Source organism: Triticum aestivum, chromosome 2D (genome assembly GCF_018294505.1).
Source record: "Triticum aestivum cultivar Chinese Spring chromosome 2D, IWGSC CS RefSeq v2.1, whole genome shotgun sequence".
In the NCBI taxonomy this organism is placed as follows: Eukaryota; Viridiplantae; Streptophyta; class Magnoliopsida; order Poales; family Poaceae; genus Triticum; species Triticum aestivum.
In genome coordinates this window covers 624,712,044-624,727,890 of record NC_057799.1, presented here as the reverse complement: position 1 = coordinate 624,727,890, position 15,847 = coordinate 624,712,044, and positions in this window count along the sequence as shown.

The window sequence follows — 15,847 nt, the reverse complement described above, 5'->3', positions numbered from 1 at the left end:
AACTTATCCGATACTTCCCGAAACCATTCTGGTGTCCGAATATAACCTTCCAATATATGAATCTTTACCTCTCGACCATTTCGAGACTCCTCATCATGTCCGTGATCTCATCCGGGACTCCGAACAAAATTCGGTCATCAAATCACATAACTCATAATACAAATCGTCATCGAACGTTAAGCGTGCGGACCCTGCGGGTTCGAGAACTATGTAGACATAACCAAGACACATCTCCGGTCAATAACCAATAGCGGAACCTGGATGCTCATATTGGCTGCTACATATTCTACGAAGATCTTTATCGGTCAAACCGCATAACAACATATGTTGTTCCCTTTGTCATCGGTATGTTGCTTGCCCGAGATTCGATCATCGGTATCATCATACCTAGGTCAATCTCATTACCGGCAAGTCTCTTTACTCGTTGCGTAATGCATCCCGCAACTAACTCATTAGTCACATTGCTTGCAAGGCTTATAGTGATGTGCATTACCGAGAGGGCCCAGAGATACCTCTCCGATACTCGGAGTGACAAATTCTAATCTCGATCTATGCCAACTCAACAAACACCTTCGGAGACACCTGTAGAGCATCTTTATAATCACCCAGTTACGTTGTGACATTTGATAGCACACAAAGTGTTCCTCCAGTATTCGGGAGTTGCGTAATCTCATAGTCAGAGGAACATGTATAAGTCATGAAGAAAGCAATAGCAATAAAACTAAACGATCATTATGCTAAGCTAACGGATGGGTCTTGTCCATCACATCATTCTCTAATGATGTGATCCCGTTCATCAAATGACAACACATGTCTATGGTTAGGAAACTTAACCATCTTTGATTACCGAGCTAGTCAAGTAGAGGCATACTAGCTAGGGACACTCTGTTTTGTCTATGTATTGACACATGTACTAAGTTTCCGGTTAATATAATTCTAGCATGAATATTAAACATTTATCATGATATAAGGAAATATAAACAACAAGTTTATTATTGCCTCTAGGGCATTATTCTTCCAGTCTCCAACTTGCACTAGAGTCAATAATCTAATTCACATCGTCATGTGATTTAACACCAATAGTTCACATCTTTATGTGATTAGTTCACATCGCCATGTGACTAACACCCAAAGGGTTTACTAGAGTCAATAATCTAGTTCACATCGTTATGTGATCAACAGCCAAAGAGTACTAAGGTGTGATCATGTTTTGCTTGTGAGAGAAGTTTAGTCAACGGGTCTGTCACATTCAGAGCCGTATGTATTTTGCAAATTTTCTATGTATACAATGCTCTGCATGGAGCTACTCTAGCTTATTGCTCCCACTTTCATTATGTATCCAGATTGAGACTCAAAGTCATCTGGATCGGTGTAAAAGCTTGCATTGATGTAACTCTTTACGACGAACTCTTTATCACCTCCATAACCGAGAAATATTTCCTTAGTCATCTTAGGTAACTAAGGATAACTTTGACCGCTGTCCAGTGATCCACTCCTGGATCACTATCGTACCCCCTTCCCAAACTCATGGCAAGGTACACAATAGGTCTGGTACACAGCATGGCATACTTTATAGAACCTATGGCTAAGGCATAGGGAACGACTTTCATTCTCTTTCTATTTTCTGCCGTTGTTGGGTTTTGAGTCTTACTCAACTTCATACCTTACAACTCAGGCAAGAACTCCTTCTTTGACTGATCAATTTTGAACTCCTTCAAAATCTTATCAAGGTATGAAATCATCGAAAGTCTTATCAAGCGTCTTGATCTATCTTTATAGATCTTGATGCCTGATATATAAGCAGCTTCACCGAGGTCTTTCTTTTGAAAAACTCCTTTCAAATACTCCTTTATGTTTTCCAGAAAATTCTACATCATTTCTGATCAACAATATGTCATTCACATATACTTATCAGAAAGGCTGTAGTTCTCCCACTCACTTTCTTGTAAATACAGGCTTCACCGCAAGTCTGTATAAAACTATATACTTTGATCAACTCATCAAAGTGTATATTCCAACTCCGAGATGCTTGCACCAGTCCATAGATGGATCGCTGGAGCTTGCGCATTTTGTTAGCATCTTTAGGATTGACAAAACCTTCTGGTTGCATCATATACAACTCTTCTTTAATAAATCCATTAAGGATTGCAGTTTTGTTATCCATTTGCCAGATTTCATAAAATGCGGCAATTGCTAACATGATTCGGACAGACTTAAGCATCGCTACGAGTGAGAAAATCTCATCATAGTCAACACCTTGAACTCGTCGAAAACCTTTCACGACAAGTCGAGCTTTGTAGATAGTAACACTACCATCAGCATCTATCTTCCTCTTGAAGATCTATTTATTCTCAATGGCTTGCCGATCATCGGGCAAGTCCACCAAAGTCCATACTCTATTCTCATACATGAATCCTATCTCAGATTTCATGGCCTCAAACCATCTTGCGGAATCTGGGCTCATCATCGCTTGCTCATAGTTCGTAGGTTCGTCATGGTCTAGTAACATGACTTCCAGAACAGGATTACCATACCACTCTAGTGCGGAACGTATTCTGTTTGACCTACGAGGTTCGGTAGTAACTTGATCTGAAGTTTCATGATCATCATCATTAGCTTCCTCACTAATTGGTGTAGGCATCACTGGAACTGATTTTTGTGATGAACTACTTTCCAATTCGGGAGAAGGAACAATTACCTCATCAAGTTCTACTTTCCTCCCACCCACTTCTTTCGAGAGAAACTCCTTCTCTAGAAAGAATCCATTCTTAGCAACAAATATCTTGCCTTCGGATCTGTGATAGAAGGTGTACCCAACAGTCTCCTTTGGGTATCCTATGAAGACGCATTTCTACAATTTGGGTTTGAGCTACTCAGGTTGAAGCTTTTTCACATAAGCATCGCAGCCCCAAAATTTAAGAAACGACATCTTAGGTTTCTTGCCAAACCACAGTTCATATGGTGTCGTCTCAACGGATTTAGATGGTGCCCTATTTAACGTGAATGCAGCTGTCTCTAATGCATAACCCCAAAACAATAGCGGTAAATCGGTAAGAGACATCATAGATCGCACCATATCTAATAAAGTACGGTTACGACGTTCGGACACACCATTACGATTTGGTATTCAGGTGGCGTGAGTTGCAAAACTATTCCACATTGTTTCAAATGAAGACCATACTCATAACTTAAATATTCACCTCCACGATCAGATCGTACAAACTTTATTTTCTTGTTACGATGATTTTCCACTTCACTCTGAAATTCTTTGAACTTTTCAAATGTTTCCGAGTTATGTTTCATTAAGTAGATATACCCATATCTGCTCAAATCATCTGTGAAGGTCAGAAAATAATGATACCCGCCGCGAGCCTCAACACTCATCGGACCTCATACATCAGTATGTATTATTTCCAATAAGTCAGTTACTCGCTCCATTGTTCCGGAGAACGGAGTCTTAGTCATCTTGCCCATGAGGAATGGTTCACAAACATCAAATGATTCATAATCAAGTGATTCCAAAAATCCATCAGCATGGAGTTTCTTCATGCGCTTTACACCAATATGACCTAAATGGCAGTGCCACAAATATGTTGCACTATCACTATTAACTTTGCACCTTTTGGCATCAATATTATGAATATGTGTATCACTGCGATCGAGATTCAATAAACCATTTACATTGGATGTAAGACCATAGAAGGTTTTATTCATGTAAACAGAACAACGATTATTCTTTACTTAAATGAATAACCGTATCGCAATAAACATGATCCAATCATATTCATGCTTAATGCAAATACCAAATAACATTTATTTAGGTCCAATACTAATCCCGAAGGTAGATGGAGTATGCGATGGTGATCTTATCAACCTTGAAGTCACTTCCAACACACATCGTCACCTTAACTAGTCTCTGTTCATTTTGCAACTCCTGTTTCGAGTTACTAATCATAGCAATCGATCCGGTATCAAATACCTTGGGGTTACTATGAACACTAGTAAAGTACACATCAATAACATGTATATCAAATATACCTTTGTTCACTTTGCCATCCTTCTTATCCGCCAATTATTTGGGGTAGTTCTGCTTCCAGTGACCATTTCCTTTGCAGTACAAGCACTCAGTTTTAGGCTTGGGTTCAGCTTTGGGCTTATTCACGGGAGTGACAACTTGCTTGCCATTCTTCTTGAAGTTCCCTTTCTTTCCCTTTGCCTTTTTTCTTGAAACTAGTGGTCTTGTTAACGATCAACACTTGATGCTCTTTCTTTATTTCTACCTTCGTTAATTTCAACATCACGAAGAGCTCGGGAATCGTTTTCGTCATCCCTTGCATATTATAGTTCATCACAAAGTTCTAGTAACTTGGTGATAGTGACTAGAGAACTCTGTCAATCACTATCTTATCTGGAAGATTAACTCCCACTTGATTCAAGCGATTGTAGTACTCAGACATTCTGAGCACATGCTCACTGGTTGAGCTATTCTCCTCCATCTTGTAGGCAAAGTATTTGTCAGAGGTCTCATACCTCTCGACACGGGCATGAGTCTGAAATACCAATTTCAGCTCGTGGAACATCTTATATGCTCCGTGGCGTTCAAAACATTTTTGAAGTCTCGGTTCTAAGCCGTAAAGCATGGTGCACTAAACTATCAAGTAGTCATCATACCGAGCTTGTCAAACGTTCATAACGTCTGTATCTGCTCCTGCAATAGGTCTGTCACCTAGCGGTGCATCAATGACATAATTCTTCTGTGTAGCAATGAGGAAAATCCTCAGAACACAGACCAAGTCCGCATCATTGCTACCATCATCTTTCAACTTATTTTTCTCTAGGAACATATCATAAATAAACGGGGAGCTACATCATGAGCTATTGATCTACAACATAATTTGCAAATACTATCAAGACTAAGTTCATGATAAGTTCAATTAATCATATTACTTAAGAACTCCCACTTAGATAGACATCCCTCGAGTCATCTAAATGATCACATGATCCAAATCAACTAAACCATGTCCGATCATCACGTGAGATGGAGTAGTTTTCAATGGTGAATATCTCTATGTTGATCATATCTACTATATGATTCACGTTCGACCTTTCGGTCTCAGTGTTCCGAGGCCATATCTGCATATGCTAGGCTCGTCAAGTTTAACCCGAGTATTCTGCACGTGCAAAACTGGCTTGCACCCATTGTATGTGAACGTAGAGCTTATCACACCCGATCATCACGTGGTGTCTCGGCACGACGAATTGTAGCAACGGTGCATACTCAGGGAGAACACTTATAACTTGAAATTTATTGAGGGATCATCTTATAATGCTACCGCCGTACTAAGCAAAATAAGATGCATAAAGGATAAACATCAGATGCAATCAAAATATGTGACATGATATGGCCATCATCATCTTGTGCCATTGATCTCCATCTCCAAAGCACCGTCAAGATCTCCATCGTCACCGGCTTGACACCTTGATCTCCATTGAAGCATCGTTGTCGTCTCGCAAACTATTGCTTCTACGACTATCGCTACCGCTTAGTGATAAAGTAAAGCAATTACATGGCGATTCCATTTCATACAATAAAGCGACAACCATAAGGCTCCTGCCAGTTGCCGATGACGGTTACAAAACATGATCATCTCATACAACAATTTATATCTCATCACGTCTTGACCCATATCACATCACAACATGCCCTGCAAAAACAAGTTAGACGTCCTCTAATTTGTTGTTGCAAGTTTTACGTGGCTGCTACGGGCTTAGCAAGAATCATCCTTACCTACGCATTAAAACCACAATGATTTTTCATCAAGTGTGCTCTTTTAATTAACCTTCAACAAGGACCGGGCGTAGTCAAACTCGATTCAACTAAAGTTGGAGAAACACACACCCACTAGCCACCTGTGTGCGAAGCACGTCGGCAGAACCAGTCTCGTGAACGCGGTCATGTAATGTCGGTCTGGGCCGCTTCATCCAACAATACCGCCGAATCAAAGTAAGACGTTGCTGGTAAGCAGTATGACTATTATCGCCCACAACACTTTGTGTTCTACTCATGCAAATAACATCTACGCATAGACCTGGCTCGGATGCCACTTTTGGGGAATGCAGTATTTCAAAAAAAAATTCCTACGATCACGCAAAATCTATCTAGGAGATGCATTGAAACGAGAGGGGAGAGTGTGTCCACGTACCCTCATAGACCGAAAGCGGAAGCGTTTAGTAACGCTGTTGATGTAGTGGAACGTCTTCACGATCCAACCGACCCAAGCACCGAACGTACGGCACCTCCGTGTTCAGCACACGTTCAGCTCGATGACGTCCCTCGAACTCTTGATCCAGTTGAGGCCGAGGGAGAGTTCCGTCAGCACGATGGCATGGTGACGGTGATGATGAAGTTACTGACGCAAGGCTTCGCCTAAGCACTATGGCGATATGACCGAGGTGTGTAACTGTGGAGGGGGGCACCACACATGGCTAAGAGAAGACTTGTTGTGCCTTTGGGGTGCCCCTCTCCCACGTATATAAAGGGGGGAGGAGAGGTGGCCGGCCCAAGGGGGGGGGCGCCAGGTGTGGGGAGTCCTACTAGGACTCCCTAGTCCAAGTAGGATTCCCCTCTCCCCTTTCCTTTTTCGGAGAAACAAAGAGGGAAAGAGAGAAGGAGTAGGAGAGGGAAGGGGGGCGCCGCCCCCACCCCTTGTCCAATTCAGATTGGCAAGGGGGGCGCGCGCCACCTCCTAGCCGGCCCTCTCTCTTCTCCACTAAGGCCCATGATGGCCCAATTAACTTCCCCGGGGGGGGGGGGGGGGGAGGGGAGGGGTTCCGGTAACCCCCGGTACTCCGAAACTTATCCCATACTTCCCAAAACCATTCCGGTGTCTGAATATAACCTTCAAACATATGAATCTTTACCTCTCGACCATTTCGAGGCTCCTCGGCATGTCCGTGATCTCATCCGGGACTCCGAACAAACTTCCGTCATCAAATCACATAACTCATAATACAAATCGTGATCGAACGTTAAGCGTGCGGACCCTACGGGTTCGAGAACTATGTAGACATAACCAAGACACATCTCCGGTCAATAACCAATAGCAGAACTTGGATGCTCATATTGGCTCTAACATATTCGACGAAGATCTTTATCGGTCAAACCGCATAACAACATACGTTGTTCCCTTTGTCATCGGTATGTTACTTGCCCGAGATTCGATCGTTGGTATCATCATACCTAGTTCAATCTCGTTACCGACAAGTCTCTTTACTCGTTCCGTAATGTATCATCCCGCAACTAACTCATTAGTCACATTGCTTGCAAGGCTTATAGTGATGTGCATTACCGAGAGGGCCCAGAGATACCTCTCCGATACTCGGAGTGACGAATTCTAATCTCGATCTATGGCAACTCAACAAAGACCTTCGGAGACACCTGTAGAGCATCTTTATAATCACCCAGTTACGTTGGTGACTTTTGATAGCACACAAAGTGTTCCTCCGGTATTCGGGAGTTGCATAATCTCATAGTCAGAGGAACATGTATAAGTCATGAAGAAAGCAATAGCAATAAAACTAAACAATCATTATGCTAAGCTAACGGATGGGTCTTGTCCATCACATCATTCTCTAATGATGTGATCCCATTCATCAAATGACAACACATGTTATGGTTAAAAAACTTAACCATCTTTGATTAACGAGGTAGTCAAGTAGAGGCATACTAGGAACACTCTGTTTTGTCTATGTATTCACACATGTACTAAGTTTCCGGTTAATACAATTCTAGCATGAATAATAAACATTTATCATGATATAAGGAAATATCAATAACAACTTTATTAATGCCTCTAGGGTATATTTCCTTCATGCCCCCCCTAAGCCGGATGGTCGCCGCACAGACGCATGGTACTGCTGTCCCGAGCTTTTCCCTTTGAAAACACTCTCCCCGCCAACACGTGCGGCCGCAACAGTGGGTCGATGGTTGTCATAGTATTGGGTCAGTTATCTCCATGGTTCTGATACCGATGCGATGGAGAAGTAAATACCACAACTAAAAAAAATCAGAGGTTGGAGAATCGATGCACTGTTACCCCAGGGTGGAGAACTGGAGGGAGTAGGGCGATTTAGTGAAGAAATATAGATAATATAATAAAGGTAAAATTGAACTATATCCACGTACACGGTAAAATAGCTACCACAGGAAAACGAAGGGAAATTGCAGCCACGAATTCAGGGTTTACATATACCATGCTGCTTTAATTTATACCACCGTAAGACCCGATTACGTCAATGTCACAGAATTATTACATGCAGAATGAAGGGTGCAACCGTAGGATAGAGCTTGAAGACCTGCGCTGTCCGTTGCAGCTGGCTAGTACTATTGAGTATATGTGTTATGCATATCCGTGTATTGGGCCCATCTTCTAGTTTCTTGTATAGTTGAGGTCGTGGCCCACCTTTGTACATCATATATACGTGCCTTTGCACATGAGTAATACATCGTGCTATTCATACATCATACATGGTATCAGTTTTTCGGGTTAAATCCTAGCTTCTGCCCCGCCGCCGCCGCCGCGCGACCTCATTGCGCCGCTGCCGCCGCTCCCAACTCTCCCTGCCGCCGCACAACCCGTCCCGAGCGCCGCCACCTCCCTCTGCCGCCGCGCCACCCGCCTAGAGCGCCGCCGCCTTCCCCTGCCGCCGTGCCACCCGCCCCGAGCGCCGCCGCCTTCCCAGCCGCCGCCTCCTAGCTGCTGCTGCCTACCTCTCCCGAGCGCCACCACCCGCTCGCGCCGACTCGCCACTGCCACTGTCCCGCCACCGCACCCGAACCCAACCCTAACCCGCGCGCCACCCCAAACCCTAGCCGTCATGTCGTCAGTCACTTCCTCCGCGTCCACCAACTCCAACCCGTTCGCCGACGCCAACCCTCTTGACGTGAACGACATCCGCAACCTGAACATCTTCGAGCGGGTGCCAGTTCGTCTCTGCCAGACGGACTCCTCCTACTACACGTGGAAGACGTATTTCTCCCTCGTGTTCCAGGAGTACCATCTCGTCGACCACGTGGACGGCACCGTCGACTCCAGCCTCGTCCCCGAGTTCCATGACTGGTCCATCATCGACACCACGATCATCTGGTGGTTCTTCCTCACCACCATCTCGCCGACCTCTTTCAGACGGTCGTGCAGGACGGTGATGATGCATGCGCCGTGTGGACCAAGCTGAACGAGCTCTTCACCGACAACCAACTCCAATGTCGCATTTTCTTGTAGCAAGAGTTTTTTGGGTGCCACCAGGACAACTCCTCCGTCGACGATTATTGTCGCCGCCTGAAGACTCTAGCTGATGAGCTCCGCGATATTGGCGCGAAGATCGATGATGACTTCCTCCTCGGCACTCTCACCGCCGTGCTCAACGAGGACTTCGGCAACGTCGCGGCGAACCTCACCCTCATCCCCAATCCGTGCTTCGCCAAGTTCGTTGCGTACCTCCGTTTGGAGGAGCGGCGGATGAAGCAGGTGAAGGCGCAGGCCATCCACACTGCCCTCGCCGGCGGTACCTCCCGCGGCGGCCCCCCGGCACCTCCTGCTGCCCCGGCCGCGCCGCCACAGCCGTGTCACCAGGCGCCCTACCCGGCGCCGCTGTACCCGGCGCCCCAGCAACCGGGGCTCCTCCCGCTCCCGTACGGACCGCCCGCGCCTCCCGCCCTTCCCGCCGAATGGCGCCGCGGGGGCCGGCGCGGTGGCCGCCGTGGTGGTCAGCAGCAGCAGCCGCAGGGCGCCGGCCCGCCCCGTCAACAACAGCAGCAGCAGCAGTTCCAGGTGCCTCCCCCATGGGCCTCCGGCTACAACCCATGGACCGGTGTCGTTCATGCATACACCATGCCGGTTCCACGACCCCCTGCACCGACGCTCCCCGTGCCTCGCCCGCCGACGCATCAGGCGTACTATGCGGCTCCGCAGCCCTATGGAGGGTACCCACCGCCGCAGCTAAGCGGCGGCTACACCCCCCCATGGCACCACCGCCGCCCTCGCCGGCACCTTGGGATCCGGTGCTCCTCGCCGCGCTGCACACCGCGCCTACGCCGAACAACTACACTGGAGGCGGTGATTGGTACATGGACACCGGGGCCACGGCTCACATGTTTGCTCATCCTGGTAATCTTGCATCCTTCACTCCAGGTACCGTCGACCGCCGCATCATTGTCGGCGACGGTTTCACACTTCCTATCACACACGTCGGCACACTTCTTTTCCTTCTAATTATATGCCATTATCTATCTAACATACTTGTGTCTCTTCAACTTATTAAGAATCTTATTTCCGTTTGTTGTTTCACCTGTGAAAATCCTGTCACTGTTGAACTTGACGAGCTTGGTTTTTGTGTTAAGGACGCTCGAACCAGGATGGTACTCCACCGATTTGACAACCCTGACGAGCTCTATCCGGTGCATTCTCCTTCATCCGCCACCACCGCACCGGTTGCTCTCTCCGCTGGCGTCGATCTCTGGCACGCTCGTTTGGGTCATCCCAACCCCGTCACACTTCGTCATATTCTTAGGAGTTTCAGTTTCAGTTTCAGTTGTAATAAGATAGAGGATCACACTTGTCATGCCTGTCGTGTCGGCAAACATGTTCGCCTTTCGTTTAATAACTCCACCATCATTGCTTCTTTTCCCTTTCAGTTGATTCATAGCGGTGTGTGGACCTCTCTGTTTCCTAGTAATTCGGATATTTATATTATCTGGTTATCCTTGATGATTATTCTCACTATGTGTGGACTTTTCCTTTGCGACGAAAGTCGGATGCACTCTCCACTTTGACGGCTTTTTACTTCTATGTCAGCACGCAGTTTGGGCGTCCCATTCTTGCTCTTCAGACTGACAATGGAAAAGAGTTCGACAATCTTGTTTTCCGCATTTTTCTGTCGCACCACGGCACAGTTTTTCATCTCACATGCCCGTATACTTCACAGCAGAACGGTCGAGCCGAACGCGTCCTTCGCACTCTGAATGACTGCATTCGCACGCTCCTTTTCCATGCTAACGTGCCGCCTCGCTTTTGGCCGAACGCACTTGCTACTGCTTCACTTCTCCTTAACCTTCGACCCTGCCTCCCATGGTGGAACTACGCACTTAACCTCCTATGATGTCTTGCGTATTTTCGGTTGCCTTTGCTATCCTAGCAAGCCGACACCGCTCCTCACAAACTTGCACCCCGTTCTGTCACTTGCATCTTCATCGGCTACCCCTCTAACTCCAAGGGATATCGGTGCTACGATCCAGTCTCTCACAGTGTGTTCACTTCCTAGCACGTTTACTTTGATGAGCATGTGTTTCCGTTTCAGCAGGTACCCCCAGCTGTTCCTCCTGCCGCTGATGACGCGGGCTCCTCGACGCCTCTCCCAGGGCGCTCGCGCGTTGCCCTTTGCCCGCCCCCTGGCTTTTAGGTGCGTCCCCTGCATGCGGCGCCCCCTCTGGGCGCGACACTTGCGCCCCCGGCGCCTCCCCTTCCCGCGGCCTCGGCGCCTGCGGTTCCGGCTCCAGCTGCAACCCTGATACGTCTCCGTCGTATCTACTTTTCCAAACACTTTTTCCCTTGTTTTGGACTCTAACTTGCATGATTTGAATGGAACTAACCCGGACTGACGCTGTTTTCAGCAGACTTTCCATGGTGTTATTTATGTGCAGAAACAAAAGTTCTCGGAATGAACTGAAACTCCACGGAACATCTATTTGGAAAATAAGAAAAATACTGGAAGAAAAATCCATGTCAGGGGGCCCACACCCTGTCCACGAGGGTGGGGGGCACGCCTGCCCCCCTAGGGCGCGCCCCTACCTCGTGGGCCCCCTGACGCTCCACCGACCTCAACTCCAACTCCATATATTCACTTTAAGGGAGAAAAAAATTAAAGAGAAGGATTCATCGCGTTTTACGATACGGAGCCGCCGCCAAGCCCTAAAACCTCTCGGGAGGGCTGATCTGGAGTCCGTTCGGGTCTCCAGAGAGGGGGATTCGTCGCCATCATCATCATCAACCATCCTCCATCACCAATTTCATGATGCTCACCGCCGTGCGTGAGTAATTCCACCCTAGGCTTGCTGAACGGTGATGGGTTGGATGAGATCTATCATGTAATCGAGTTAGTTTTGTTAGGGTTTGATCCCTAGTATCCACTATGTTCTCAGATTGATGTTGCTATGACTTTTCTATGCTTAATGCTTGTCACTAGGGCCCGAGTGCCATGATTTCAGATCTGAACCTATTATGTTTTCATAAATATATGTGAGTTCTTGATCCTATCTTGCAAGTCTATAGTCACCTACTATGTGTTATGATCCGGCAACCCCGAAGTGACAATAATCGGGACCACTCCCGATGATGACCGTAGTTTGAGGAGTTCATGTAGTCACTATGTGCTAATGCTTGGTTCCGGTACTCTATTAAAAGGAGGCCTTAATATCCCTTAGTTGCCATTAGGACCCCGCTGCCACGGGAGGGTAGGGCAAAAGATGTCATGCAAGTTCTTTTCCATAAGCACGTATGACTATATTCGGAATACATGCCTACATTACATTGATGAATTGGAGCTAGTTCTGTGTCACCCTATGTTATGATTGTTACATGATGAACCGCATCCGGCATAATTCTCCATCACCGATCCAATGCCTACGAGCTTTTCACATATTGTTCTTCGCTTATTTACTTTTCTGTTGCTACTGTTACAATCACTACAAAACACCAAACATATTACTTTTGCTACTGTTACCTTTGTTACCGTTACCACTACTATCATACTACTTTGCTACTAAATACCTTTCTGTAGATACTAAGTTATCCAGGTGTGGTTGAATTGACAACTCAACTGCTAATACTTGAGAATATTCTTTGGCTCCCCTTGTGTCGAATCAATAAATTTGGGTTGAATACTCTACCCTTGAAAAAAACGGTTGCGATCCCCTATACTTGTGGGTTATCAAGACTATTTTCTGGCGCCGTTGCCGGGGAGCATAGCTCTATTCTTTGAGTCACTTGGGATTTATATCTGCTGGTCACTATGAAGAACTTGAAAGACGCTAAGACAACAATTTATCCCTCAACTACGAGGGGAGGTAAGGAACTGCCATCTAGCTCTGCACTTGATTCACCTTCTGTTTTGAGTAAGCTTGCGACACCTAAACCTTCTTCTACTATTCATTCTGATATGTCGCATGTTATTGATGATGCCACTTCTGCTATGCATGATACTTATGATGAAACTACTTCTGTGCTTGATACTACTGTGCCACTTGGTGAATTTCTTGGTGAACAACTTGCTAGGGCTAGAGAGAATGAAATTATTGATAATATTTATGAAAGTGATGATGACGACTCTTCCCCTAATAAATATGAATTGCCTGTTGTGCCTGGGGGCTATGTTATGGATGAAGTGATTGCTAACGAAATCTTTTCTTGCAAAGACAGATATGATGTTAAGAAATTATTAGCTAAATGGAAGCAACAATCTCTTAATGCTAGAATGAAACCTGATCCTACTTTTGCTACTTCACCTATATGTGTTACTAGTAAGGATTATGAATTCTCTGTCGATCCTGATATAATTACTTTGGTTGAATCTGATCCTTTTCATGGCTATGAATCTGAAACTGTTGTGGCACATCTTACTAAATTAAATGATATAGCCACCCTATTCACTAATGATGAGAGAACCCTCTACCTTTATATCCTTAAAATATTTCCGTTCTCATTAAAGGGTGATGCTAAGATATAGTTTAATTATCTTGATCCTGGTTGTGTGCGTAGTCCCCAGGATATGATTTATTACTTCTCTGCTAAATATTTCCCTGCTTATAAGAAACAAGCTGCTTTGAGGGAAATATATAATTTTGTGCAAATTGAAGAAGAGAGTCTCCCACAAGCTTCGGGGAGGCTTCTCTGATTACTTAATGCTTTGCCTGATCATCCTCTCAAGAAAAATGAAATACTTGATATCTTTTATAATGGACTAACCGATGCTTCCAGAGATTACCTGGATAGTTGTGCTGGTTCTGTTTTCAGGGAAAGAACACCGGATGAAGCTGAAATTCTATTGAATAATATGTTGACAAATGAAAATAATTGGACACTTCCGGAGCCAGCTCCTGAGCCTATTCCTAAACCAACTCCGAAGAAGAGAGGTGTTCTATTTCTCAGTCCCGAAGATATGCAAGAGGCAAAGAAATCTATGAAAGAAAAGGGTATTAAAGTTGAAGATGTTAAGAATTTACCTCCTATTGAAGAAATACATGGTCTTTATTTACCGCCTGTTGAAGAAACATATGATCTTAACCCTCCACCTATTGAAGAAACTCAAGGTCTTGATAACCCGACACAGGTAGTAAAGGTAAATTCTCTCTATAGATTTGATGAAGGTGATATTCCTCACTATAAGTCTGCTAGACAATGCTTAGAAGAGTTTGATAATTTTATTGTCAAACAAGAAAACTTCAATGCTTATTTTTGTAGACAATTGAAATACAATTCCGACACGCTTGAACACTTGAGTAACTACAGGGCTAATGTTAAAGGTGAACTTAAACTCATTAGTAAACATGCTTCAATGGTCACCACTCAAGTAGAATAAGTACTTAAAGCTCAAGATGATTTTCTCAATGAATTGAATAGTAAGAAAAATGATTATGCTATTAGAGTGGCTACTAGAACTGGTAAAATGACTCAGGAACCCTTGTATCCTGAAGGCCACCCTAAGAGAATCGAGCAAGATTCTCAGAGAAATAATATTGATGCACCTAGTCCTTCTAAAAGGAACAAAAGGAAAAATGATAGGACTTTGCATGCTTCTAGCAAACCAATTGCTGAACCACCTGAGAATCCAAATGATATATCTATTTCTGATGCTGAAACACAATCTGGTAATGAACATGTACCTAATGAAAATGTCAATGATGATGTTCATAATGATGCTCAACCTAGTAATGATAATGATGTAGAAATTGAACCTGATGTTGATCTTGATAACCCACAATCAAAGAATCAGCGTTATGATAAGAGAGACTATGTTGCTAGGAAACATGGTAAAGAAAGAGAACCATGGGTTCAGAAACCCATGCCTTTTCCTCCCAAACCATCCAAGAAAAAGGATCATGAGGATTTTGAGCGCTTTGCTGAAATGATTAGACCTATCTTTTTGCGTATGCGATTGACTGATATGCTCAAAATGAATCCTTATGCTAAGTACATGAAAGATATTGTTACAAATAAAAGAAAGATACCGGAAGCTGAAATTTCCACCATGCTTGCTAATTATACTTTTAAGGGTGGAATACCTAAGAAACTAGGAGATCTAGGGGTGCCAACTATACCATGCTCCATTAAAAGAAACTATGTGAAAACTGCTTTATGTGATCTTGGAGCCGGTGTTAGTGTTATGCCTCTCTCTTTATATCGTTGACTAGATTTGAATAAGTTGACACCTACTGAAATATCTTTGCAAATGGCTGATAAATCAACTGCTATACCTGTCGGTATTTGTGAGGATGTGCCTGTTGTGGTTGCAAACGTTACTATTTTAACGGACTTTGTTATTCTTGATATTCCCGAGGACGATAGTATATCTATTATTCTTGGAAGACCTTTTTTGAATACTGCAGGGGCTGTTATTGATTGTAACAAAGGCAATGTCACTTTTCATGTTAATGATAATGAGCATACGGTACACTTTCCGAGGAAACAACCTCAAGTCCACAGTATCTATTCTATTGGAAAAATTCCATCGATTATTTTTCGAGGTTTTTGAATTTCCTCTTCCTACTGTCAAGAAGAAATATGATATTCTTATT